Source organism: Myotis yumanensis, unplaced genomic scaffold (assembly GCF_028538775.1).
Source record: "Myotis yumanensis isolate MYYU_CA2020_CCGP unplaced genomic scaffold, mMyoYum1.0.hap1 SCAF_5, whole genome shotgun sequence".
Classification (NCBI taxonomy): Eukaryota; Metazoa; Chordata; class Mammalia; order Chiroptera; family Vespertilionidae; genus Myotis; species Myotis yumanensis.
In genome coordinates this window covers 86,021,503-86,045,998 of record NW_027223756.1, presented here as the reverse complement: position 1 = coordinate 86,045,998, position 24,496 = coordinate 86,021,503, and the positions used below count along the sequence as shown (strand labels likewise).

Below are 24,496 nucleotides of genomic sequence, written 5' to 3'. Positions count from 1 at the left end.
TCAGGGAATCACCAGGGCAGGTGAAGAGTGTGAACCACGTTGATTGAGACTCAGATATGGTGCTGGCCTGCCTGCTCTGTGTGGGTGTGTGTGTGTCTCAGAAAAGGAACATGGCTAATGCCAGCACTTCTGTTTGGGAGAAAGCTGTCCCTGCAGCTCTTGCCCTGATGCCAGGAAATTCAGTTCCTCCCTGTATCTCTCTGGTTTCTTTCAAGCTGCTGCCCCAGAACTGTAGCTCAGAGGGAGTGAATCTAAGTAAGGCTGTGCATGGGCTCTTTAGAAGGAATGCCTGGAACTTCTGGAACTTCTGGAGCCAAACTTACGCAGCCAAAATTCCGATTAGTTTCATAGCCAGAAGTTATGAGGACTTCTATTCATGGCTCTGGAACCCTGGTCTGGGAGGGTCCTCAGCTGGGGCCTCTGCAGCCAAGATATACCTCCCATTTTTAAACCATCACTGGTGGGTGTGGGACCAGCCCATTCCATGTCTCTGCCATCCCTACCAGTCTCAATGTGGATTCTTCTTTAAATCCCTAGATGCTGGACTTCCATTCAGCCTGATTTCAGGCAGTTCTGAATCATGATTGTTCTGTAGTTTAGTTGTACTTTTGATGTGGTTGTGAGAGGGATTCAAGTACTACATTTACTTTCACTGCCATTTTGACTGGAAGCCCAGTAGAGCTTTCACTTAAGTTATTGTGTTTTTCAGGTCTAAAAAGTTCCATTTTGGTCTTCAATATATCACCTGTTTCTTTGTCAAGGTTATATATATATATATATATATATATATATATATATATTTGTTTTTGCTGAGATTTTCTATTTTTTCATTTGTTTCAAAAAGTTTGTTTGCTATTTCTCGTTGAAACATTTTTTTTTATGATGGCTGCTTTAAAATACTTGTCAAATAATTCTAATTTGTGTCATCTAAAGTTGATTTGTCCCTGGTTCTTGGTATCATAATGATTTTTTAAAGTTGTATACTGGATATTTAAGGTATTATGTTTTAAATCCATGGATTTTAATAAAACCTTGTTTTGGAAGGCTACTCTGACATCATGGCAAGGGGGAAAAGGGCTGTCGTCTTGTTGCTGGAACTGAGGGTGAAATCCAGATTCCCCACCTGGGTCCACTGACACTCCAGTGGGGGAGGGATACCTTGTTAGTGCTGGGTGGAGTTAGAAGCTCTCCCTCACAATCTTTCTGACACCACCCTCTCTTGGGGTTTTAAGGAGGCCTTGTAAAATGCTCCCCACATGTCTCTACTGACATGACTGAGAGGAGCTCCTTACTATTGAGTGTGATGAAAGTCCCAGTTGCTTCTTTGCTACAAGCCCATTGGGGTAGGGGCGAGTGTTTCATTACGGGTGGGTTAGGGTAGAGCTCTGGACTTCCCACCTGACCTTTGCTGATGAAGATAAGGGTTTGGCCACTTGTTCTCTGTGGTGTTTGGTTGGAGTAGGGCAGTGACTATTGAAATACTATTTTATATTTTGCTAAACTTCCCCTTTCTTCTTTGGCGAGGGGAGAAAGATACAATCTAGCTGCCCCTTCCAGACTGAAATCTGATTACTAATGGACTGGCCTAGCTCAGAGCTGTCCCATGGAAAAGAACCCATAACTATGTTGCCAGGGAGGACAGACACTGAAGATGCCAGCAGTCAAAGACTTGAATGCTGTGCACTAGGTCCAGGATAACTGGTCCACCCTGTTCATGGCAGAGTTTTAGATCACCATGGACAGGAGTATCTTTGAACACCAGTCTCGCTTGATGATGTCTCATGTCTGTGCTAACATTAATAGTAAACTGAGCAAATATCCTTCCCATTACAACTGTAATAATAATAAAATTGAGAGTACTGTCACCATAAACTTTTATTTCGGCCCAGTTTTTCAATTATTTACTGTATGAGTTTTGCTTTAGTCTTGCCTAGGATATTATCCTTCATTTTTCTAAAGTTTTAACAAATATAAACTATCATTGAATGTAAACTTTAATTGACAAATAAAAAAAGAAAAAAGAGAAAAAAGATGAAAAGTAATAGTGTTACCATAGGCAGCTAGATATTAATAAAGGAAAGGAGCAAAGAGAATCAGACATTATTATTATTATTATTATATATATATATTTAAATTATTTATTGCTTAAAGTATTACAAAGAGTATTACATATGTCTCCTTTTCTTCCCGCCCTTGACAATCCCCTGGCCTCCCCTACCCCCCAGTGTCTTATGTCCATTGGTTATGCTTATATGCATGCATACAAGTCCTTCGGTTGATCTCTTACCCCGCCCCCCTCCTGCCCCCCAACCCTCCCATCCTTCCCGCTGTAGTTTGACAGTCTGTTTGAGGCAGCTCTGCCTCTGTATCTATTTTTGTTCATAAGTTTATAATGGTCTTTATTATCCAAAAATGAGTGAGATCATGTATTTTTCCTTCATTGACTGGCTTATTTCACTTAGCATAATGCTCTCCAGTTCCACCCATGTTGTTGCAAATGCTAAGAATTCCTTCTTTTTTGATAGCTGTATAGTATTCCATCATGTAGCTGTACCACAGTTTTCTAATCCATTCATTTACTGATGAGCACTTAGGCTGTTTCCAGATCTTAGCTACGGTTAATTGTGCTGCTATGAACATAGGGGTGCATATATCCTTTTGATTGGTGTTTCTGTTTTCTTGAGATATATTCCTAGAAGTGGGATCACAGGGTCAAATGGGAGTTCCACTTTTAGTTTTTTGAGGAAACTCCATACTGTCTTCCATAGTGGCTGCACAAGTCTGCATTCCCACCAGCAGTGCACGAGTGTTCGTTTTTCTCCACATCCTCTCCAGCACTTGTCGTTTGTGGATTTGTTGATGATAGCCATTCTGACAGGTGTGACATGGTACCTCATTGTTGTTTTGATTTGGATCTCTCCGATGATTAGTGACTTTGAGCATGTTTTCATATGTCTCTTGGCTTTCTGAAAGTCCTCTTTTGAAAGGTGTCTATTTAGGTCCTTTGCCCATTTTTTGATTGGATTGTTTATCTTCCTTTTTTTTTTTTTTTTTAATAATTTTTATTTCTTAAAGTATTACAAAGAGTATTACATATGTCTCCTTTTTTCCCCCCCTTGACATTCCCCCGGCCCCTACCCCCCGCCCCCCCCCCGCCCCGTGTCTTGTGTCCATTGGTTAATCTTATATGCATGCATATAAGTCCTTCAGTTGGTCTCTTAATCCCCCCCCCCAACCCTCCCCAGGCTTCTCACTGTAGTTTAACATTCTGTTCAATGTTGCTCTGCTTCTGTATCTACCCCTGTACATCAGTCCATAGTGGTCCCCTATACTTGTCCCAACCTCACTGGAGTAGTCTCAACCTCACCAGGGCCGTCTGAGCCTCATCAGGGCCGTTTCAACCTCACCGGGGCCGTCCCTACCTCACGGGGGCCGTTTCAACCTGACCGGGGTCGTCCCTACCACACCGGAGCTGTTTCAACCTGACCGGGGTTGTCCCTACCACACCGGGGCCGTTTCGACCTGACCAGGGTCGTCCCTACCTCACGGGGGCCGTTTCAACCTCACCGGGGTCGTCCCTACCACACCGGGGCCGTTTCAACCTGACCGGGGTTGTCCCTACCACACTGGGGCCGTTTCGACCTGACCAGGGTCGTCCCTACCTCACGGGGGCCGTTTCAACCTCACCGGGGTCGTCCCTACCTCACGGGGGCCGTTTCAACCTCACCGGGGTTGTCCCTACCACACCGGGGCTGTTTCAACCTGACCGGGGTTGTCCCTACCACACCGGGGCCGTTTCGACCTGACCGGGGTTGTCCCTACCACACCGGGGCCGTTTCGACCTGACCGGGGTTGTCCCTACCAGACCGGGGTCGTCCCTACCTCACGGGGGCCGTTTCAACCTCACCGGGGTCGTCCCTACCTCACGAGGGCCGTTTCACCCTGACCGGGGTTGTCCCTACCACACCGGGGCCGTTTCGACCTGACCAGGGTCGTCCCTACCTCACGGGGGCCATTTCAACCTCACCGGGGTCGTCCCTACCTCACGGGGGCCATTTCAACCTGACCGGGGTTGTCCCTACCACACTGGGGCCGTTTCGACCTGACCAGGGTCGTCCCTACCTCACGGGGGCCGTTTCAACCTCACCGGGGTCGTCCCTGCCACACCGGGGCCGTTTCAACCTGACCGGGGTTGTCCCTACCACACCGGGGCCGTTTCGACCTGACCAGGGTCGTCCCTACCTCACGGGGGGCGTTTCAACCTCACCGGGGTCGTCCCTACCTCACGGGGGCCGTTTCAACCTCACCGGGGTTGTCCCTACCACACCGGGGACGTTTCAACCTGACCGGAGTTGTCCCTACCACACTGGGGCCGTTTCGACCTGACCACGGTCGTCCCTACCTCACGGGGGCCGTTTCAACCTCACCGGGGTCGTCCCTACCACACCGGGGCCGTTTCAACCTGACCGGGGTTGTCCCTACCACACCGGGGCCGTTTCGACCTGACCAGGGTCGTCCCTACCTCACGGGGGCCGTTTCAACCTCACCGGGGTCGTCCCTACCTCACGGGGGCCGTTTCAACCTCACCGGGGTTGTCCCTACCAAACCGGGGCTGTTTCAACTTGACCGGGGTTGTCCCTACCACACCGGGGCCGTTTCGACCTGACCAGGGTTGTCCCTACCAGACCGGGGTCGTCCCTACCTCACGGGGGCCGTTTCAACCTCACCGGGGTCGTCCCTACCTCACGGGGGCCGTTTCAACCTGACTGGGGTTGTCCCTACCACACTGGGGCCGTTTCGACCTGACCAGGGTTGTCTCTACCTCACGGGGGCCGTTTCAACCTCACCGGGGTCGTCCCTACCACACCGGGGCCGTTTCAACCTGACCGGGGTCGTCCCTACCTCACGGGGGCCGTTCCAACCTGACCGGGGTTGTCCCTACCACACCGGGGCCGATTCAACCTGACCGGGGTTGTCCCTACCACACCGGGACCGTTTCGACCTCACCGGGGCCATCCCGACCTCACCGGGGCCATCTCAGCCTTATCAGGGAAACAGGAAGTTTGGCCCTCTGTCCCCTGCCGGCGGCTCCCCACCAGACATAATCTCCAGGCGTTCCTGGTGGTTGAACATCCAGCACTCCTGCCCTCCACCAAGTGCACAGGCTGCCTGTCTGCTGTCCCCCAGCGCCCCACAAGAGACTGGGACCAGTGGGCATGTTTGTGCGCTTGCTGGTACAGCAGTTTCACAGTGCCGGCCAAGTCAGGCCCAGCCCTGGCCGGCCCCGGACCCGACTCTGCCCCCCGATTGCGTCCCTCCCAGATGCAAGGAGCTGAAATCTGCAGCCTGCTGGGATGGGCTCTGTACTTGGTGCCTCTGCACATCCTACTCAGTCTCAATGCGCTTCTTTCTATGCGAGGAGTTGAAATCTGCAGTTTGTTGGGTTGGGCTCTGTACTTGGTGTCACATCCTACTCAGTCTCAATGTTCTTTCTCTCCTTCCAGTTGTAGAGCTTCCACTGGGCCAACTTTCCCATGGTTCTGTATGATAGGTGTTTGTCTGATATTTGGTAGTTTCGATGTTGTTGTGTGAGGTAGCACGCACAGGTCTCTTCCTTATGCCGCCATCCTGGTTCTCCTGGGTCTGCTTCTTGAGTGTGTCTCCCATGGCTGCGAGCAGTTGAAGTCTGCAATTTGTTGGGATAGGCTGCAAAAGCGCAGGTGGGTCTTTTTGTGCACCTGGCACAGCTTGGATGGGGATGTAAATTGATTAGGGCTGAGACTCAGGGAGTCGCCATGGCGGAGCCAATTGCACTGGCTGAGTCTCCGCGGCCCCTTGAATCTCTGCCAGGGCTTTGTGTCCCCCAGTGCCGGCGAGCAGCTGTGCAACAGAGTCTCCCTCGCTTTCTGATGGCTGCAAGGCCGTGCTGCCTCTCCCCGTAGGGTCTGGTGCCTCATGATCCCGCCTGAACCAGCTCAGTGGATTTGAAAGTTTGCAGAAGCAAAGGCGTTTCTACTTGAGAGTCTGGCACAGCCCAGATGGGAATGTAAATTGCGTAGGGCGGGGTCACAGGGAGTCGCCGGGGCGGAGACTCAGCGGCCCCTTGCCTATCCAGGACTCCAGGACTTTGCGTCCCCCAGTGCCGGCGAGTAGCCGAGCGCCAGAACCTCCCTCGCTTTCTGACCGCTGGAAGGCCGTGCCGTCTCTCGCCTTGGGGCCTGGGGCCTCAGAGACCCGCCCGAACCAGCTCAGTGGATTTGAGAGTTTGTAAAAGCACAGTCATTCCCTCTTGTGCCTCTGGCACAGCCCTGAGGGTAGGGCGGGGTCACAGGGAGTCGTCAGCATGGAGGAAATAGCGATGGCGGCGTCCCCGCGCCCCTCGCCTCCCCGGGACACCAGGACTTCTTGTCCCTCAGTGCCTGCAAGCAGCCGCGTGTCAGAGCTTCCCTCGCTCTCCGACCACTGCAAGGCCGTGGCCGCCTCTCCCTGTGGGATCTGGGGCCTCAGAGACCCGCCCCGAGCAAGCCCAGAGGATTCGAGGGTTCGTAAAAAACAGAGAATCCATTTGCAGCCCGCGTGGTGTGTGACTGCGTACCTCTGGTTTTGGTGCCTCCGTAGCTCCCACTCAGTCTCACTGCGCTTCTTTCTTTTCCTCCAGTTGTAGATCTCCCACTGGGCCAACTTCCCCATGGTTCTGAGTGGCGGTTGTTTACTTCATAGTTGATAGTTTCAATGATGCTGTGAGAGAGCAGCACACACAGGTCCGCTCCCTACGCCGCCATCTTGGTTCTCCTATCTTCCTTTTTTTAAGTTGTATGAGTTCCCTATAAATGTTGGAGATTAAACCCTTATTGGTGATAACATTGGCAAATATGTTCTCCCATGCAGTGGGCTTTCTTGTTGTTTTGTTGATGGTTTCTTTTGCTGTGCAGAAGCTTTTTGTTTTGATTGTTTATTTTCTCTTTAGTTTCCAATGCCCTAGGAGCTGTATTAGTGAAGAAATTGCTTCTGCATATGTCTGAGATTTTGTTGCCTTTGGATTCTTTTAGTATTTTTATGGTTTTCCGTTGTACATTTAAGTCCTTTATCCATTTTGAGTTTATTTTTGTGTATGGTGTAAATTTTTAGTCTAGTTTCATTTTCTTGCATGTATCTGTCCAATTTTCCCAACACTATTTATTGAAGAGAGTATCTTGACTCCATTGTATGTTCTTGTCTCCTTTGTCAAATATTAATTGAGCATATTGGTTTGGGCCAATTTCTGGGCTATCTATTCTATTCCATTGATTTATATGTCTGTTCTTGTGCCAGTACCAGGCAGTTTTGAGAACAGTGGCTTTGTAATACAGCTTGATATCTGGTTTTGAGATCCCACCTACTTTGTTCTTTCTCAGGATCGCTGCAGCTATTCGGGTTCATTTTTTTATTCTAGATGAATTTTTGGAGAATTCATTCAGGTCTGTGAAATATGCAGTTGGTATTTTAATGGGAAGTGCGTTGAATTTATAGATTGCTTTGGGCAGTGTGGACAGTTTAATGATGTTGAGTCTACCAATCCAATAACATGGTATGTTCTTCCATCTGTTTATGTCTTCCTCTACCTCTTTTTTCAATGTCCTGTAGTTTTCTGAGTAGAGGTCTTTTACCTCTTTAGTTAAGTTTATTCCTAGGTATCTTAATTTTTTTGGTGCAATGGTAAATGGGATTGTTTTTTAGTCTCCCTTTCTGTAAGTTCACTATTGGTGTAAAAAAATGCCTTAGATTTTTGGCATTAATTTTGTATCCTGCTACATTTCCAATTTCATTTATTAACTCTAATAATTTTTTGATGGAGTCTAGGGTTTTCTATGTATAGTATAATGTCATCTGCAAATAAGGACAGTTTTACTTCTTCTTTTCCAATTTGGATGCCTTTTATTTCTTCTTCTTGTCTGTTCGTAATGGCTAGTACTTCCAGTACCATGTTGAACAGGAGTGGTGAGATGGGGCATCCCTGTCTTGTTCCTGTTCTCAAGGGAAATGGTTTTAGTTTTTGCCCATTGATTATGATGTTGGCTGTGGGTTTGTCATATATGGCTTTTATTATGTTGAGGTATGATCCTTCTCTTCCCACCGTGCTGAGAGTTTTTATGAAGAAAGGGTGTTGAATTTTGTTGAAAGCTTTTTCTGCATCAATTGATAGGACTATGTGGTTTCTTTCTTTCAATTTGTTTATGTGATGTATCACGTTTATTGATTGGTGGATATTGTACCATCCTTGCATCCCTTGGATGAATCCTACTTGGTCATGGTGTACGATCTTTCTGATGTATTGCTGGATCTGATTTGCTAGAATTTTGTTGAGTATTTTGGCAGCTATGTTCATGAGGAATATTGGCCTATAATTCTCTTTCATTGTGTTGCCTCTATCTGGTTTTGTTATTAGGGTGATGCTGGCTTCATAGAATGAGCTGGGAAGTGTTCCTTCTTCTGGAATTTTTTGGAATAGTCTGAGGAGGATATGTTTTAGTCCTTCCTTGAAGATTTGGTAAAACTGCCCTGTGAAGCCATCTGGCCCCAGGCTTTTGTTTGCTGGGAGCTTTTTGATCACTGCTTCAATTTTTTCCACGATTATTGGCCTGTTGAGATTTTTAGAATCCTCTGGATTGAGTTTTGGAAGATTGTATTTTTCTAGGAATATGTCCATTTCCTCCAAGTTGTCTAGTTTTTTAGAGTTGTTCATAGTATTTTTAAAAAATTCTTTGAGCCATGGCCGGTTTGGCTCAGTGGATAGAGCATCATCCTGTGGACTGAAAGGTCCTAGGTTTGATTCCGGTCAAGAGAATGTTCCTTGGTTGCGGGCACATCCCCAGTAGGAGGTGTGTAGGAGGCAGCTGATCCAGTTGATCGATGTTTCTAGCTCTCTATCTCTCTCCCTTCCTCTCTGTAAAAAATTAATAAAATATATATAAAATAAATAAATAAAAAATTCTTTGAATTTCTGAGGGGTCTGTTGTTATTTCACTTCTTTCATTTCTGATTTCGTTTATTTGAGTCCTCTCTCTTTGCTTCTATGGTGAGCCGGGCTAGAGGCTCATCAATCTTGTTTATCCTTTCAAAGAACCAGCTCTTGCTTTCATTGATCTTTTGTATTTTTTTTTTTGGTCTCTATGTCATATATTTCTGCTCTGATCTTTATTATCTCTTTTCTTCTGCTCACTCTGGGCTTTTTTTGTTGTTCTCTTTCTAATTCTTCGAGTTGTAGAGTTAGATAATTTACTATCATTTTTTCTTGTTTTTTTGTGGTAGGCCTGTAGAGCTATAAACTTCCCTCTCAGGACTGCTTTCATTGTGCCCCATAGATTTTGCATTGTTGAACTGTTATTTTCATTAGTTTTCAGGGTGTTTTTAATTTCTTCTTTGATCTCACTGGTATCCCAATCATTATTTAGTAACATGCTATTCAGCTTCCAAGTGTTTGAGTATTTTGGGTTGTTTTTATTGTAGTTTATTTCTAATATTATGCCATCGTGGTCTGAGAAGATGCTTGGTATGATTTCAATCTTCTGGAATTTGGGGAGACTGTGCTTGTGACCCAATATGTGGTCTATTTTTCAATATGTCCCGTGTGCACTTGAGAAGAACGTATATTCCATGGCTTTGTGGTGAAATGTTCTGAAGATGTCAATTAAGTCCATCTGATCTAGTGAGTCATTTAGGATTGCTGTTTCTTTGATGATTTTTTGTCTAGAGGATTTATCCAGTGATGTCAGTGGTGTGTTTAAGTCCCCTACTATGATTGTGTTTTTGTTGATCTCTCCCTTGTTATTTTCCAGGAGGTTTTTTACGCATTTGGGTGCTCCTGCATTGGGTGCATATATGTTTATAAGGGTGATATCCTGTTGTTGTATCGATCCTTTTAATATTATGAAGTGGCCTTCCTTATCTCTTGTTATGGCCTTTACTTTGAGGTCTATTTTGTCTGATATAAGTATTGCTACCCCAGCTTTCTTTTCATTTCCATTTGCCTGAAAGATATTTTTCCATCCTTTCACTTTCAGTCTGTGTGTGAGTCCCTTTTTCTGAGGTGGGCCTCTTGGAGACAGCATATATATGGGTCATGTCTTTTTATCCATTCAGCCACTTGATGTCTTTCGATTGGAACGTTTAGTCCGTTTACATTTAAAGTTATTATTGAACAGTACGTGCTTGGATTCATTTGTATTTTTGTGCCTGTGTTCTTTCTTACCTTTATATTTCTTCTTTTTACAGCATTCCTTTTAGCATTCTTGCATTGCTGGCTTGGTAGTAATAAAATCCCTTAGCCTTTTTTTGTCTGCAAAGCTCCTGATTTCCCCTTCAATTTTGATTTATAGTCTTTCTGGATATAGTATTCTTGGATTCAGTCCTTTGCTTTGCAACACTTTGTATACCTTCTTCCATTCCCTTCTAGCTTGATGTGTTTCTGTTGAGAAATCATTTGATAATCTGACGGGGCATCCTTTTAGGTAACTCTCTGTTTCTCTCTTGCAGCCTTTAAGATTCTCTCTTTGTCTTGTACATTTGCCATTGTTATTATGACGTGTCTTGGTGTGGGTCTTTTGGGGTTCATCTTGCTTGGGACTCTCTGTACTTGTGTAACTTTTTTCTTCCCCGTATTTGGGAAATTTTCTGTCATTATTTTTTCAAATAGATTTTCTAATCCTTGGTACTCTTCTTGTCCTTCTTGCAGCCCTATTATGCGTATGTTACTTTGTTTCATGTTGTCCCAAAGCTCCCTTAGGCTCTCTCCTGCTTTTTAATTTTTTTTTTCCAGTTGCTGTTCAGATTGAGCTTGTTTCTCTGCCTTATCTTCTAACTCACTAATTCGGTCCTCTGCTTCTTCTAGTCTGCTGTTGAAACTTTCCATGGTGTTTTTGATTGTAGCTATATCACTTTTCATTTCTTCCTGATTCTTGCATATGTTGTTGATTTTCTCATCCATCCAGTGAATGAATTGTACAATCATTATTGGGAATTCTTTTTCTGTCATGTTGCATGCTTCAACTTTATTAATTTCCTTTCTTGGCGACTCCTCATTGTCTTTCCTCTGGGTGTTGTGTCATCTCTTCATTCTGATTATCTCCCGATGGTTCAAACGTCGAGTTGCGTGGGCCTGGGCCATGTGCAGTGGGAGCCTCACACCACCCTAGTGTCACTGAAGAGCTCTGACACTAAGATGTGCTGTTGTTTTGGTTTGGTGGGAACCAGGCTCGCTCAGATTCAGTGTTGCCAGTGCTCAATGTGGCCTCGTGCACACCCTTAGAATCAGGGACCCTGCCTGCACCATGCTGAAACAGACACTCCCGCCCCCCCCCCCCCCCCCCCCGGAGCGTGTTGAAAATCAGCGCCCCCTAGCGTGGGCCAGGAGTCAGAGTTTCCCAAGAATCCAGAATCAGAGTCTCTGTTGCTTCACAAGACCTCGCATTGAGAATCAGGGTCCCTGTGTGCCCTTGCACCAAGAATTGGAGTCACTGGCTCTTAGTATGAATGCACAGGGTATCAGGGATCTCAGGCGCAGGTGATAAGAAACACAGTCAAGTCACTGGTGCTTGGTGCTGCCTCCTGCTCAGAGAATCGGGGTCCCTGGGCCCGAGCTATGCAGGAAAAATTCCTTGTGTTAGTGTGATTGCTCCCAGCCCAGGACTCCTGAATCAGGCACTATGCGGGACCAGTTCCAAGGTGCTCGTGCACTTCCAGGCTTAAGTTCCCGTAGCAGCACTGAGGCCCAGGCAAAGGGTGGGTCTATCAGTTACTATGGCGCTGTCCTCGAGTCTGCGGGAAGGGGGATGGGCTCTGTTACTCACGGATCTGCCATGGGGATTTCTGAACTTTTGGTGTCTGCAGGTCTGTAGCTGTGGTCACAGGTCTCTGACCCAGTGGCTGCAGAGTCCTGGTATGTGTCTGAGATCAGACTGGGTGGTGCTAAGGCCAGGATCCTAGTCTCAAGCAGCTCTGTTTCCCAAGATAACGTGGTTGCTGTGCCCATGCTGGCCGCCCAGGAGTGTCCAGCAGGGAGCAGGGCTCCACTGTCTAAGACTGCTCGGTTTAGCAGCCCCTTAGAAGACCTGCAGAATATAACCGTCCCTAGCTCATACACACACACACACCACACACATCTACACACTCCTCTATCACTTCCTTGCGCTCTCACACTCTCTCCCTCCCTACCTTCCTGCTGATTGTCATTTTCCCAAAAATCAGGTCATGATTTTTTTCTTTAATGTGAGATGGCTGAGTTGAGGTAAAGTACTTGAGCAATTTGTGGAGTGCTTTGAAGAAATTACGGTATTTATTGAGAATAAGGATCTGGCAAACTTTCCTCAGATCAATGATCATAAGTGGGTCAGCCATTTTTTACAGATCTCTCTGCCAGTATGAATGAACTGAACTTAAAATTACAAGGTTTTGGCAAAAGTATTAACGTTATGTTTGGATACATCAAATCTTTTGAAAGTAATCCTAAAATTTTCAAGCGAGATATTGAAACTAAAACTTATAAGTATTTTCCTTGGATAAAAATGTATTTCGAGAAGGCTACTACAATGAGTGTAATGGAGTCCATACTTATGTACCAGAATATAGTAAACTCGTTATTTGAACAGTTCAGCGAAAGATTCGACCAATTTAGAAGCCTAGAACAGACCATTAAAATAATTAAGTATCCGGATGTAGTTTTTACAGTACTTTGGAATTAAAGGATTTCCAATGAATGCAAATTGACAATTTAGAGATGCAACTTGCAGATTTTCAAGGTAGCATTTGGACTCGTGTTTGTCGACTTAAGGTCAAAACTTGAAAATCTGGAACGAAAGCATTTGAATAATGAAGAAGAGTGCAACTATGAACAAGAAATTTTGAGTGCTTGGAACAGAGTACCTGACACTTTTAGCGACATAAAAAATCTAGTGGTGGCTTTGCTAACAATTTTTTCATCAACATATTTTTGTGAGACTTTGTTCTCAGCATTAAATAATATTAAAACGAACAAAAGAAACTGGCTAACAGATGAAGTTAGTGGCGCTTGCTTGGCCTTGAAGTGCACCAAGTATGAACCTTGGGTCAAGAAGCCTCCTCAAAAATTTGAAAAGCAAAACCTGGTTCTGAAGTTTATTTTTTTTTATTTTATTTTTTTTAAATTAAATCTTTATTGTTCAGATTATTACATTTGTTCCTCTTTTTTCCCCCCATAACTCCCCTCCTTCCAGCTCCCACCCCACCCTCCACCCTCACTCCCCACCCACTGAGTTCATCCATAGGTGCATGATTTTTGTCCAGTCACTTCCCGCATCTCCCACACCCCTTTTTCCCCCAAGAATAGTCAGTCTATTCCCTTTCTATGTCCCTGATTCTATTATAATCACCAGTTCATTCTGTACATCAGGTTATTTATTCACTTGATTCTTAGATTCATTTGTTGATAGATGCATGTTTGCTGTTCATAATTTGTATCTTTACCTTTTTCTTCTTCTTCCTCTTCTTAAAGGATACCTTTCAGCATTTCATATAATACTGGTTTGGCGGTGATGAACTCCTTTAGCTTTTCCTTATCTGTGAAGCTCTTTATCTGACCTTCAATTCTGAATGATAGCTTTGCTGGATAAAGTAATCTTGGTTGTAGGTTCTTGGTATTCAGCACTTTGAATATTTCTTGCCATTCCCTTCTGGCCTGCAAAGTTTCTGTTGAGAAATCAGCTGACAGTCGTATGGGTATTCCCTTGTAGGTAATTGAGCCTCTTTCTCTTGCTGCTTTTAAGATTTTCTCTTTGTCTTTTGCTCTTGGCATTTTAATGATGATGTGTCTTGGTGTGGTCCTCTTTGGATTCCTTTTGTTTGGGGTTCTCTGCGCTTCTTGGACCTGTAAGTCCATTTCTTTCACCAGGTGGGGGAAGTTTTCTGCCATTATTTCTTGAAATAGGTTTTCAATATCTTGCTGTCTCTCATCTTCTGGCACTCCAATGACTCTGATATTAGACCGCTTAAAGCTGTCCCAGAGGCTCCTTACACTATCTTCACACTTTCGGATTCTTTTTTCATTTTGCTTTTCCAATTGGGTGTTTTTTGTCGAATCTTTGGTTTGATTATTGTACTCCTCTGGTCTGCTATTGGGTATAATATTCTTTATTTCAGTCCGTGTATGCTTACTTTCTAATTTCTTTATCGTAGCATCGAGGGTCTCATTAGTTTTCATGAGGCTCTGCACAAATTTATGGCAAGCCCTCAAAATTGCGATTCTTAGCTCCATATCCTCCATTTCTGTCATGTTTTTTTGTCTCCGCATCTTTTATGCTTTCTTGGCGCACCCCCTTGTGGTCTCTGTGCGCAGTCTTGTTCTAGCCAAGCCTTAATTGTTGTAGTTAACACTAGAGGGATTTGACCCCCAGGCCGCCTGGCTATAGGAATCAGCTGTATGGAAAACGTCTGCCTTCTGGGGAGGCGCTAATCCAGCCTTTGCCTGAGGCGATCGGCAAATGGCTGTGCGCAGGGTTTGGGCGGGGCGGGATCAACAGGGCGGGCGGAGGGAGCAGTTATGGCCACGCTCAGTCCCGTTCCCAGAGGCTCTGCTTCTCAGAACCCCGGCAGCCGCTGCAAACCTCGGAGAGAAAGCTGCCCTCAGGTCCCAACTGATGCCGGATAATCCCGCTTCTCCTGTTTGAGTCTGGGTCCCTAGAGACTCGCCCGGATCTGGAGTCCAGAGTCTGAGACTCACTCCCGGCAGAAAACGACAACCGCGCCCTCAGCCACCAGCCCGCTTTGCGCGCGCACCTGGGTACCTTTGTATTTTCCACACTGCGCCGCCTCTGAGCCTCGATTTGCTGTTCTCTTTCCTTCTAGTTGTAGAGTCTCTCTTCAGCCAGCCTTCCTGTGGTTCTGGGTGATGTCCGTTCAGTCTTTTAGTTGTATTTTTGAAATGGTTGTTTGCGGCAGCGGTCTCCGGTGTTTACCTACGCCGCCATCTTGGTCTCTCCTCTGAAGTTTATTAATGACTGTTTCAATCTGTTCAGAAAAGTGAGTAGCAACTAGCTCGGCAGCTTTACAAGGCTTCAGGGACACAAGTTCCTCAATGTGATCCATTGCTTTCTGCCATACAGACTGCTTCTCCTCTGAACTGTGGCCAGGAATGGATAAGATATTGTGACTGTAGTTAAAGACTTCTTCCTCTCTTAGTGGGTCATGTAAGTAGCAACCAATAATTTTGTCATATTGGTGTTCTCGTTCATACATAAACTCACAAATTTGATAAAACTCTGCTTTTCTGCCATGCAGATGAGCCAACTCTCTTCAAATTGAACTATGCCTCCAGCCTGCAGCAATTCTAAAAGGACCTACTGTCTTTTAGAGTGCCAGAAGTCATCATCAGGACTACAGAGGAATTCAAGGACCTGATCAAAGAGGGTTCTGTTTACAAACAAGGTATTGTCAGGTTTTGCAAGCTGCCGGCAAGGAATGTAAAGAGACACCCGACTTGTGAGGGAGTAAAATCTGAGTTCTCCACCATAACTTTCAACAATATATCCACAATACGCTGTTGATATTCTACAGCTTGCTTGTCATTTTTAAAATCTTCAAAAGTCAGTGCCAATACATTTAGAAATTCTCTTGTGTCAAAATGAAGCAAAGTCCGAACATAGGGATAGATTTCTCCCTCAGGGGAAGCTTCTGCTGAATGCAGGCGAATTAGAAATTCAAAAACCTGGTTTTTAACCAAAGGAACAAGATCTTCAGGGATTTCACCAAGGGGATTGGCACGACCTGCTAGACAACAGCTAATATATACAAGAAGCTTTTTGCCCATAACAACTTGTTCATCTGTTAGTGTCTTTCCTGCATTCAGAGGAGGAGCAATGACTTTGAAAAGTTTCTCCAGTTGGACTAATAAACTCATTCATGCCTCTGTTGTAAACATAGACCATGGCACCATATAGATGATTTTCCCAACACATGAGAACTACCTGCTGAATATCTAAGCTGGTGATATCCATATGTACAATGAGAGCTTCCACATTTTCCATTAACTTTTTATCTTGGAAATGAACAAGCAAGTCTTTCATTACCTGGGGTGTGATCCCCACCAATTTATCACTTAAAATATATGGCTCAAGGCACTCCAAAAACACTCCTTTGGCCACTGAATTCTCACTTAATTTGTCATACATCTGGCTAAATAAAAGATATTTTCGCTGTACCAGAAGGCAGTAATCAACTATGACAGGCACCATATCCTGAAAATGCTGTTCCATCACTTGGATTTTTCCCTGGTCTGGGAACTTTTTCAGAGCTCGATCTGTATAATGGAATAGGATTTCTACCATTCAATCTGCAACAACAGCCTTTCGCTTACTGGCATCCCCTGATAATCCCACAACTGCTTTTGCTTTTCCCTCATGGAAAGACCATGCAAGAGCCAAGGCTTCTGTAAGACAATCTTGTTTCAGGAGATGGTCCACCCTCTCTCTCCAGCTCTTCAGCATCATTACATAAACAGATTTGGTCCCCAAATAAAAGATTGACCACCATAGCTACTGATGGATTGGTAACAAGCCTTCTCTCCAACCAAAGCCACTGCCTGGCTAACATTTCCTCTGGTGGCTAGTGATTTGAAATGGCTGCTATTATAGACCAACTAAACTACTGAGATTTCCACTGTTTCCAATTCCTCTTGAGTTTGCCGATCAATCACATGCAACTTCTCTGCACTATCTAAGAGTACAACTGTGTGTGAGTTCATCCAAGTAAAGTTGATGAGGTCATAGTAGAGGTGAAGATGCTTTTGCTTAGTAACATGGATTGCTCCAGATTCATCTCTCTTAACCAAAAGTAAATGCACAACATCTCCTCTGCATAAAGCAAGCATGGGATTCACAGAATTATGCGCTGCCACAAAGTTCCAGGCCAGCAATGGTACACGGGAAGGGTCCATACGTCCATAGGTAAAAGTCGTCCACACTTTCAAGGATGGTTTCAATCCAATGACCAGTATCTTGGTTAAGGATGCCATGGCCAGTAAGGAAAACTGTGTGATGGGATGATCTTTCAAGTCAAGCTTAGGATGAAGAGGCTAAGTACAGCACACTTCACCCTTGGAACCACTGAACAGGCATCTAGACTCGCAAGTTCTCACTCCCGTCACTCTCTTAAATGTCAATTCAAAAACAGAGCCTCCGCTGTCATCGCAAATTGCAAGAGTTGGATCATCTGTAAACTTAATATGCAATATTGCTGTTCCTGGACGATGAGCATCTGTTATTGATCTTAGAAGTTTTCCACTGGCCAAATCCCACATAGTAATCTGTCCTTTAGCAAAGCCACAGAGAAGTCTTGAGCAGTCGTTGTTAATACTGAGGGCAGAGATGGCTCCATACTGACCTCCAACACTAGTGCTACCCAGACAGAGTCGCAAGGCTTGATTCTGATAAAATATTAAAGCCAATCCATGAGATGTACCCACTGCTATCAGACTGGACACTGCAATTGCTGTAGGCAACCCAGCATCTACTTTGTCATCTGCAGACACTATCTGAGCAGAAATTCCCTTCAAAAGTGAATGTCGCATAACTGATCCATGGAGTGAAAAAGAATCAGGTAACCTCTTCTTCCCTTTTTTTTTTTTAAATTACAAAAGGAAATTTATTCCAAAAGCATAAGGAAACACTTACTTTTGAACAATGTGATAAACAGATGTCTTGCAAAAGAAAAACAATCGTGACATGAAGTTTTTCATTCAAATTTTTGAAGCAAAAGTAACCGAAGTTGTGCATTATTGCCTTAGGAAAGGGAGGGGAACAATGAGGTGGCAAAGGAAGAAACACAGTCAACTCAGTATCAAACTTAAAGTAGAGTCAATTCTGCTCAGCTTTGACTTTACAAATACTCTTTAAAAAAGAAAAAGAGGAAAAGTTACCCCTAAAGTTCAAATTTATATAACTGTAGTCCTAATACAGTTCCTATACTTGAAATGGCTTTCGGCCACCGGGTCACAGTTTTCAAATAGCAATTCCATATTCCTATGTCTGTTCAGATTCCAAGGGCGCTCAGGTTCAGCTCATTGTCTTTCGGAATGTTTAGATTATTGCCACCACTCCATAATCAAGCTGACCCATTTCTTATGCTCACTTGTATAATTCTAGTCTTCAAAAAATATTTATCCCATAAACATGTGCAGTATTTCTAACAAAGGGGTTTTGTTTTTTCCCCAATGTAAGGGTTAACAGTATTGAAGACACTGCCATTGGAATTACTAACTATTCCTCAAAAAATATGCCAAACTACTAGAAAATGTTACTCAGACACTGGATTTGAGTAGCAAACTTGGGGAGGGAATATTAACTGTGAAACAAAAATATATGAAACATTCAAATGCAGAGCTAAGGACCTATGCTACTAAAAATGCCCATGATATTAAACACTCCACAAACCCCCCATCTGTTTTTTAACCTAAATATTCTATTGGCTAACTTATACAATAATTTTGATTAATAACCTGAGAAGTTAAATCTTCAAAGTGGCAAAAGCAAACAGAGAGAATCCCTTATTATTGGTAGAACATGTTATCAAGTCACTTTTCCTGGATTGCCCTGGTTATTCAATTCCCAAATTCTAAATTATTCTGTGTCATCCTGTAGAAACCTATATGTACATCAGATTCAGTATTTTGGCTGTATTTCTCCAAAAGGAATCGCCAAACTCATCTTTGAAAATGCAGCCTTTGTTTATTTTCAGTTTTAAATAACAATAATCATGTAAGTGCAACGGACTCAAAATCCCTCACTACTGGGAAGAAAACCTAGATAACAAGTTAATAATGGATTCAGCCTCAAAAGGGTAATCATCATGTCAAAGATTACCTGTTCCTGGAATTTTAAAAAATGATTTATGTTGTGTAGTCAGCATGCATATATATATATATATATATATATATATATATATATATATATATACACACACACACACACACACACACATATATATCTTATGTATGTATGTATATTATACATACACATTTCTATTCAAATAGTAAGATCCCATATTCAAAAGCTTATCACAACATATGGAGAAGAGTTAAGTAAGCAGTGCAAAGCAGCTTACATTCTCCTAAAAATGTAATATTTCTACATTTAAGTATTTTGCTCTTAGTACACTAGGTAGGAATGCTGAACCATTGCCTAGCAGCTTTATTTAAAAAACCCAATGAAAACCAAATGTTAAAATTGACCATTACTCTTCTCTATATATTGGGGGAAAAGGACAGAGGGGAGAAGAAAATCAGTAAGCTTTCAAAACTGATCATCTTTACCAGTTATCAGAAATAGAATTTCATTATATTTTAGATTTGAATAGCTCTCAACAAATTATTAAGATGTTTAAAAGATTCACAATATGAAGTCTGAATAATGATGATATTGCAAAAACAAGATTGCGCACAAAGCATCCAAAAATATCGCTGTGGTTTTACCTTGGACACAACCATGGTCTGTTACAAAAGTAGATCATACATACAAAGGTATAAAGAACAATAAGTTTTTAGCTGAAGGCAGCAGTCCTTTTAAGGGACATCCCCGGCAATCCAATGAGTAGTAGAATTTAAGTGTGTTAAGCTCATGACGATGCTGAAGAATGAGATGTCTTATTCAGTAGAGTCTTCCCCGACTACGATTTCCTCGTGCTCCCCAACCTCAGCCACCTCTACTTCCCCTGAAGGCTCCTCTCATAATTAAAGTTGCCCAAATTGCTGCTATATTTCCCACTAGGAGGATTATGAATCTGCCTTGCATCTCTTTTTGGTCCTGCTGGAGATTTCTTGGGTGGTGAACCAGAAGTTGTATCTTCAGTGGCCCTCTTTTGCCCAATTTCAACCTTCTGTACAGGTTTCCAGGATAATGTTACCGTGCTCTTATAAGAGGGAGGAATGTGGAAGAGATCCTTGATTAAAACATTGATGTTATTTGTTATTTTCAATGCAACAACTTTAATCTTGTTCTCGTCTGTTTTTAAGGCCTCTCCTGTTTTACCCTGGAGAGCCAAGCGAAGTTGTCTGATATAAACCTGCAGGCCCCGTGCAAAGTACTGCAGCCTAATTTTAAAATCTTTGAGCTTTTCTGCATTCAGTTTGGCTGTTAAGAAGTCTGGAAGTTTTCGACCCAACTGGTGGAAGCTGTACAACAAACATCCCACGTAACTGAATTGCAGCTTAGGTTCTTCATTACCAGCATTCTCCCCATTTTCTGCTTCTTCTGGAGGGAGAGGCATGTACTCCAATAGCTTATCAAACAATTTCCTTAAATTTGTTTCTAGCTTTTCCATGTCACCACAAAATGAACTCATTTCCGCCAACAGTTTCAATACCTCCAACTGTATATCAAGACCCTCCACTGGAGTAGTTAAGGAGCTGAGGTTAGGTAGAACCTGCTCACAGAAGTAAGTCACAAACCTTGTGGAATGCACATTTTTCGAGAAGAGGGGAACCGCCTGCCGAGTGCACTGTAAGAGCCTGTCCACACAGTCGGGATCTGACGGGTTGAAGGTTTGTTCCAGGTCAGCCTGTTCAGCCACCAACTCTACAAGTTGCTGTCTTCCACTCACAGTCTGTAAGCTCTTTAACCCAGACAGTATCTTCATGAACAGGACAAATTCTTCACCAGTCACATCTTCTAGGACCTTTTTGGATTCAGTTAGTATAAGTTCCTCTACTTCCTTTGTTAAGACCTCATCTGGTAAAGTCTTAAGTTTTGTAGAAAGGAATTTGATTGCTCGTTCTCTAACAATGTCTTCTCCTTGAAGGATTTGGCCGAATAAGCCACCTAAAGTCCCTTTTGCATCCATCTTAAATATACTTAATAGGGCATTGTTCACTAAGTTAAATTCTGCAGAGTCATCTGTTTGCAAAAGTTGGATTAGAATATCTGCCACTCGGGGAAGATTTTCTCCAGTGGCAAATTAAGGAAGCTCTTTAATTGCTTGCCGTAGAATTGATACATCTTCATCCTCACAGAGGATGTGCATTGATAGCAGAATCAGCCAATTCTGGAAAATGCTTAAAGAATTTTGGAATAAACTGAGCTGCTAATCTTTTTTCCTTGGTACCACCTTTCACACCATCCAATATCACTTGATAGGCATCTTTATGCTGGCCCACTTGCTCCGTGGCATCGGCCAGGATGCCATAGTTGCGGTAGAGCTCCTCCACGGTCGGCATGGCGAGCGACAAGCCGAGGGCTCGCTCCTGCGGTAGTCGTTGTCCCCCGCCGGCTCCACCGCCGCCCCCGAAGTTCCTGCCCCCAGCCCGCGAGCCACACTATGAAGCCTCTAGCTGCCGCCAGCACCGCCTCCAGTCCTCTTCTTCCTTTTTAAGTTGGTCCTGTCACTACTATCTGAGCTTGCCACAGATGAAGTATCATAGGAATGAGAATCAAGAGTATCAATGTTTAACAATGGAGGATCCTCAAGAACAAAGAACTCATCTTCATCATCAGTCTCATTTAGTATGCTTTCCAATGTTGGAGGAGTATCAACTTGTCAAACTCCTTGTCATCAATCAGATCATTTTTGAACTCCAGTTCCTTGTCCATATCTATGTAGGAGAATTTTGAAAGTGAAGCATCTAGATTGAAAGATTTATTCAGTTCTTCTTCAGTAATCTTGGCACAGAGGCTCTGTTCCACATTTGCATGGTCTGGTTCATTTTCCATATTTACTTTTAAGAATTGTATTCAGTCAATCCAAGCAAGTTATTGTTTGTTTGTTTTTTTGGCCTTAAATCATGATGACCTGGATGATGATCTCTACGCCCATAGCCGTTCCAGCACAGGACCCCCGGCCATGAGACCCCGCCCTCTGCTCTAGCCTCACGCAGGCGCAATGCCTCCTCAGGTCATGATTTTTTAGTTATACTTTATAGTACTGTCCCTGAGAACTTCTTTGCATTTTTCGTATGAATGTTTCCAGTTATTGCTGAAGTTTTGTTTTAAAAATTTAAATGGGGAAGTCCCAGCAACAACAACAACAGAATCACAGACATTCCAGAAAACTGGGATCTTAAGCCAGCCAAAGGAATGACATTTCAATTTTTCAATTTTACTTTTTTATTATTTTGTTAGCTTTTTTTTTTTTTGCTTTTTTCTTTGTTTTCCCTTTTTTTTGTTTGTTGCTTTTTTTCTTTCTTCTTTCTTTGTTCTCTTTTTTTCCCCTTTATTTCCTACTTCTGTTCACATTGGTTTTTAAACCACGTGAGCAACAGACACGTGAGTGGCACACTCTTGTCCAGGGAGCATCAGCACCATGAGCAGCCTGAATTGAGCCTAAGAACAGCAGCCTCATGTGGCCTGCCCCTGTCCAAGGAGCAGCAGTTGTGTGAGCAGCCCGCTTCCACATCCGAAGAGCAGCAACCAGACGATGCAGTCCGACCTGTCCGAGGAGCAGCAGCCGCAGGAGCAGTCTTCCTATGTCTGAGGAGAGGCAGCCCTGTGCAACCTGCCCCCATCCAAGAAGCAGCAGCTGCACACAGCCCGCACCCTGCACTAGTCCGAGGAGCAGCAGCTGCACAAGCATCTTGCCCTCGCCCAAGCAGTAGCAGCTACATGAGCAGCCTGCCCCATTCGAGAAACAGCAGCTGTGTGAGCAGCCTGCCACCATCTGAGGAGCAGCAGTTCTCTGAGCGGCCTGGTCTCATTCGAGGAGCAGCGGCAGCCCACCCCAGTCCGTGGAACAGCAAACACATGAGCAGACTGGCCACATCCGAGGAGTGACAGCTCTATGCAGCATGCACTGGTCCGAGGAGCAGAGCCTGCATACTGTCTGACTAGGTTCTAGGAGCGATAGCCATACAAGCAGCCCACCACATCAAAGGAACAACAGCAGTGAGCAGCCGCCCCTATTCAAGGATCAGAAGCCACGTGAGAATTCCGCCCCTGTTCAAGGAGTAGCAGCTGTGTGTGTAGCCTGCACCCATCCAAGGAACAACAGCCTTGTGATCAGCACATCCTCTGTCTGAGGAACAGCAGCTGTGTGTGAAGCCTCCCCTGACCAGCCAGAGGAGCCACCACAGCGGTGAACAGCACCCACCACAGGAGCTCCTGCCAACTGAGGAGTAGCTGCTACAACAACCGCCGGAGGAGCAACCACAGCCAGAGGAGTCACTGCCACCCAAGGAGCAGCCACTGAACGACTCAACATCTAGATATGTCAGTGACATCAAACATGGGTAGACAAAGAAACCCCCAAAGGAGAGAAAAGGAGGACTTGTCAGAAAAGCAGCTAAGTGAAACTGAGGCATGCAGCATGACAGAAAAAGAATTCAGATTAAGGGTCCTAGAGTGCATAACCCGGATGGAGGAAAAAATCAACAACTTATGCAAGAATCAAGAAGAAACAGATGAAAAAAATCAATAACTTATGTAAAAACAAGAAGAAATGAAGAGTGATATAGCTGCAATAAAAAAACACCATTGAAAGTTTCAACAGTAGACTAGGAGAAGTGAAGGACCGAATTAGCAAATTAGAAGACAGGGAAGCAAAACACATCTAAACTGAACTGCAATTGCAGAAAAAAATTGAAAGACAGGAGGAGAGCCTAAGGGAGCTATGAGACAACATGAAACGAAACAACATACGAATAAGAGGGGTGCCAGAACAACAGAAAGAGGAGCAAGACTTAGAAAACATATTTGAAGAAATAATATCAGAAAACTTCCTGTAGGTGCAGAAGAAAAAAGTCACACAAGCACAGAGAATCCCAAACAAGGTGAACCCGAAAAGACCCACACCAAGACACATCATAATTACCATGGCAAATGTTCAGGAGTAAGAGAGAATCTTAAAGGCAGCAAGAGAGAGATGGAAAGTTACATACAAGAGCTCCCATTAGATTATCAAAGGATTTCTCAACAGAAACACATAAAGCCAGAAAAGAACGGAAGGAAATTTACAAAGTGATGCAAAGCAAAGGACTGAATCCAAGAATACTCTATCCAGCAGGGCTATCATTGAAAATTGAAGGGGAAATAAGAAGCTTCACAGACAAAAAAAGGCTAAGGGAGTTTATCACCACCAAGCTAGCAATGCAAGAAATGCTAAAGGGACTGGTATAAAAAAGAAGAAATAAAAAGTTCAGAAAGAAAACAGGCACAAAAAATAGAAATGGCTACAAACAAGTACCTTTCAATAATAACTTTAAACGTAAACGGACTAAATGCTCCAATCAAAAGACATCGAGTGGCTGAATGGATAAAAAAACATGACCCATACATTTGCTGTTTATAAGAGACCCACCTCATTAGAAGGGACTCACACACACTGAAAGTGAAGGGATGGAAAAATATCTTTCAGGCAAATGGAAAGGAAAAGAAAGCTGGGGTAGCAATACTTATATCTTAAAAAATAGACCTCAAAATGAAGGCCATAACAAGAGATAAGGAAGGCCACTTCATAATACTAAAGGGATCAATACAACAAGAGGATATAACCCTCATAAACATATATGCAC

The 24,496-nt window shown here is 43.9% G+C and overlaps 2 pseudogenes; both read right to left on the bottom strand.

Moving 5' to 3' along the window:
* Positions 1–1,621: 1,621 nt before the first annotated feature.
* On the bottom strand, positions 1,622–18,019 carry LOC139011479 (vacuolar protein sorting-associated protein 8 homolog pseudogene; annotated as a pseudogene).
* A 962-nt stretch (positions 18,020–18,981) lies between these two features.
* On the bottom strand, positions 18,982–21,246 carry LOC139011000 (apoptosis inhibitor 5 pseudogene; annotated as a pseudogene).
* Between the last annotated feature and the right edge of the window lie 3,250 nt (positions 21,247–24,496).